This window comes from Triticum dicoccoides, chromosome 5A (genome assembly GCF_002162155.2).
Source record: "Triticum dicoccoides isolate Atlit2015 ecotype Zavitan chromosome 5A, WEW_v2.0, whole genome shotgun sequence".
NCBI classification, from domain to species: domain Eukaryota; kingdom Viridiplantae; phylum Streptophyta; class Magnoliopsida; order Poales; family Poaceae; genus Triticum; species Triticum dicoccoides.
The window spans coordinates 421,386,465-421,390,374 of record NC_041388.1 but is presented as its reverse complement, the minus strand read 5'-3'; positions in this window follow the sequence as shown (position 1 = coordinate 421,390,374).

Below are 3,910 nucleotides of genomic sequence, written 5' to 3'. Positions count from 1 at the left end.
ATTCCATATCGAACCCCGCGAAGATACGACTAAGAGGTCTACTCCATTCTAGTAAGGACCTCATGGAAAGGCAGCCAGCTCAGTCCACAGTATGCTCAAAACTGTCAGCATTGAATGCCCAAGTCTGTCAAGTCCGAACCCAGGACAACTCAATATATTGACATCAACACCCGCGATAGAGCATCGCACGGACTGTTATTCCCATGGAGATACCGGTAAAAATGAAGAATCAGTGTGAGAACACATACTTTGAGGATTGTTATCTCTCGCATATGGGAAGCAATTAAAGAATAGCCTGTGTGAATGGGATTCTTTGCCAAGATCACTGCCAGTCAAGTCTGCAAATGTTATCATCAGGAGATGGTGCATTTTTCCTATCAGTCACGACAAGCGACAGTCAAACCTTTGGTACAACTTGGATACTCAAGACTGTGAAGCTAGTTGAGATAAGTCAGAAATTCCTGCAAGATGTCAGAATCCGTTAGCAAAACAGGTATGATCCACCTCACTATTTTGAACCCACATGCATATATTCAAGAAACCCGATGCCTGGATGGAAGAGATTCTTTGTTCCATGAGAAGATGTGTTCCCCAACTCCGTCGAATATTCTCGGTACTTAATACAAGAATAACATCCCTAGCAAGGATCAATATCGGGAAGGACACATATGTGAGAAGGTCTTTTGGACCCTAGGTCAGCCAACAGATATGAAAGAAAATTTGAGTCAGTATGAACAGGAACATATGAGGTAAGTCCTATTAGAATGATAGATACGGTGCAGCAAACCACCCCGGATCAAGACCGCCAGTCAGATCCAATTCAGTGGAAATATTATATGAAAATGAATAAAAGAAACCCGAGTTGGAAATGGTTTCTTCAAGTCAGAGAAATTATTTAACCCTAAGCAACCCAAATCTCGAGGACGAGATTTCTTTAAGGGGGGAAGGTTTGTAATAGCCTAAATTTTTGCCCTTTTCTTTTTTCCTTTGATTTTCTTGGGTTTCCTGATTTGGTTTGCTTTTCCGTGGCTATGTGGTTCTGAAACTTGGGAAGATCATGTCTTCCTAGGTTTTATAGTGGCTTGTCACCCTCTTCATCATCCCAAGATCATGTCATTTCCATCCTTGACCTAACCCAATATTCTTTTTATTGGGAATATTCCTTTTCTGATAAAGGAATAACCCTTTAAACACTAGGTTGTGAAGCAGCCTATATTTCTGTCACTCCAAAAATTCCCAAAATAATTCTCATAAATTGTTTGGGTAATATCTTCCTCAAATATGTCAAAACCCTTCCTTGGAATCATTAAAGATAATTCACAAAAATTCCTTTTCTGATTCTGCCCTAAGTGGTGGTTTGAGAAGGAAGTGTCATTTATCTTTGCTTGGTTGACCCGAAACTTGTTGTAAATCTTCTACTGTCCATATCATTTCTCCATGCCAAAATTCAACTCAATTTTCCTAGTAAATATTCCAAAGAAAATTTTCAAAGTTCCTGTCTGAGGGAAGTGATTGTGAAGGAAGTACAAGCTAGATATATCCAAATGAGTTGAATTTTTGCAAGATCCTTCATGTGATCAAATAATGACTCTCCAGCAAATTGGAGCTCATGTAAATCATCTATGTGAGCCCATCTCCAAATCTTGGTTTCTGGTCAGATTTTCAGGTTGTGAAGCAACTATATTTTATATTGCTTCATTTAAGCTGAAAAGTTTCCAGGGCATTCTCCTATCCATATCAACTCTCTCCACCAATTTTTGGCTCAATCCATTAATCCATTTTCCCTATGCAATTTTTCCAAAATTCTGTCCAGAGAGATGCATTGTGAAGCAAGTGCTATTTTGGTTCATCCAAATGGCCTAAAACTTTTTGAGATTTCTCATACCTTCAAAGCATTGAGCCATGCCCAATTTCAGCTCAACTTGCATCTTCATGTGGGTGCATCATCCAAATCTCTAATTCTGGCCATTATAGTGGTTTCTATAGAAACCCTCATCTAAACTCCTCCTATTAGTCTGATTTTTGCTAATCAATGCCACTATAGTGTGTGATCATCACCAGACAAATTATTTACTAAGTTACCAAGCTGGTGTCCCCACTACACAACACAAACACTTGGCTGCTGGCTTGCTTTGAGGCCATATGCAAATCTCTTCTTTGCCCCTGGACCCAATTCTTTCTTCAGTTGGACTAAGGGCACTAAGGTCCATATACTGGACATGGTCAGCCCGGCCAGAACGCACCATTTGCACCAGTTCCCGTGGTGATCACGCCGACGTCACGCACATTGCAAGCTTTGGCTCATTCCAGCCACTGTGCTCGTCTCCTGCCTCCTCGTCTCAACCTCCATTCATGTCTAGTAGCTGCCCCGTGAGCTCCTACGTCGCCTTGAGTCGTTGCCTCATCGTGGTTCGCCATAAATGCGCCGCTAGAGCCGTGCCCGTGCCGCGCCCAACCACTTCCCGCCATTAAAGCTTGGACGGGAGCTCGTCCCTGAGCTCTAGAGCCCTCCCCGCGGCTATATAAGGAGTGCCCGAGTCCTCCCGCAACTCACCAGCCGCTTCCCCACCACTCTAGCCCACTGGAATTGCCACACCTTGCCTCACTTCGCCTCTGTTCTCCATGGCCGCTTCGGTCTCTCCTTGGTTCCGGTGTGCCTAGCCCCTCTCCTCTCCTCCTGAGCTGTCCACGAGCTTCCCCTCGTTCTCACGGTTCGCCCCAAGCCCTTGTTCATCGCCGGAGAGCCTCGTGTCTGCGTGCCCCACGTTCGGCCACCGCGGCAATCGTGCTAGCTAAGCCTTCATTCGCCTCCCCGACTCCACCAACATCTTCCCCACCTCCCCACGGGCCGCTCCGCCCACTCATAACTCGCTGGAGCGCTTTGCTTTGTCGTGCATTGATAACCCATATAGGGGATCGCAACAGTTTTCGGGGGTAGAGCATTCAACCCAAATTTATTGATTCGACACAACGGGAGCCAAAGAATATTCTCAAGCATTAGCAGTTGAGTTGTCAATTCAACCACACTTGAAAGACTTAATATCTGCAGCAAAGTATTTAGTAGCAAATTAGTATGGAAGTAACGGTAACAGTGGCAAAAGTAACAATAGCAGTTTTGTAGTAATTGTAATAGTGGCAGCAGAAAAGTAACTTAGCAAAGATCAATATGTGAAAAGCTCGTTGGCAATGGATCAGTGATGTATAATTATGTCAGATGCGATTCCTCATGCAACAGTTATAACATAGGGTGACACAGAACTAGCTCCAGTTCATCAATGTAATGTAGGCATGTATTCCGAATATAGTCATAGGTGCTTATGGAAAAGAATTTGCATGACATCTTTTGTCCTACCCTCCCGTGGCAGCGGGGTCCTATCGGAAACTAAGGGATATTAAGGCCTCCTTTTAATAGAGTACCGGAACAAAGCGTTAACACTTAGTGAATACATGAACTCCTCAAACTATAGTCAGCACCTGGAGTGGTCCCGATTATTGTCACTTCGGGGTTACCGGATCATAACACATAGTAGGTGACTATTGACTTGCAAAATAGGATCAAGAACTCACATATATTCATGGAAACATAATAGGTTCGAATATGAAATCATGGCACTCGGGCCCTAGTGACAAGCATTAAGCATAGCAAAGTCATAGCAACATCAATCTCAGAACATAATGGATACTAGGGATCAAACCCTAACAAAACTAACTCGATTACATGATAAATCTCATCCAACCCATCACTGTCCAGCAAGCCTACGATGGAATTACTCACGCACGGTAGTGAGCATCATGAAATTGGTGATGGAGGAAGGTTGATGATGACGATGGCGACAGATTCCCCTCTCCGAAGCCCCGAACGGACTCCAGATCAGCCCTCCCGAGAGAGATTGGGCTTGGCAGTGGCTCC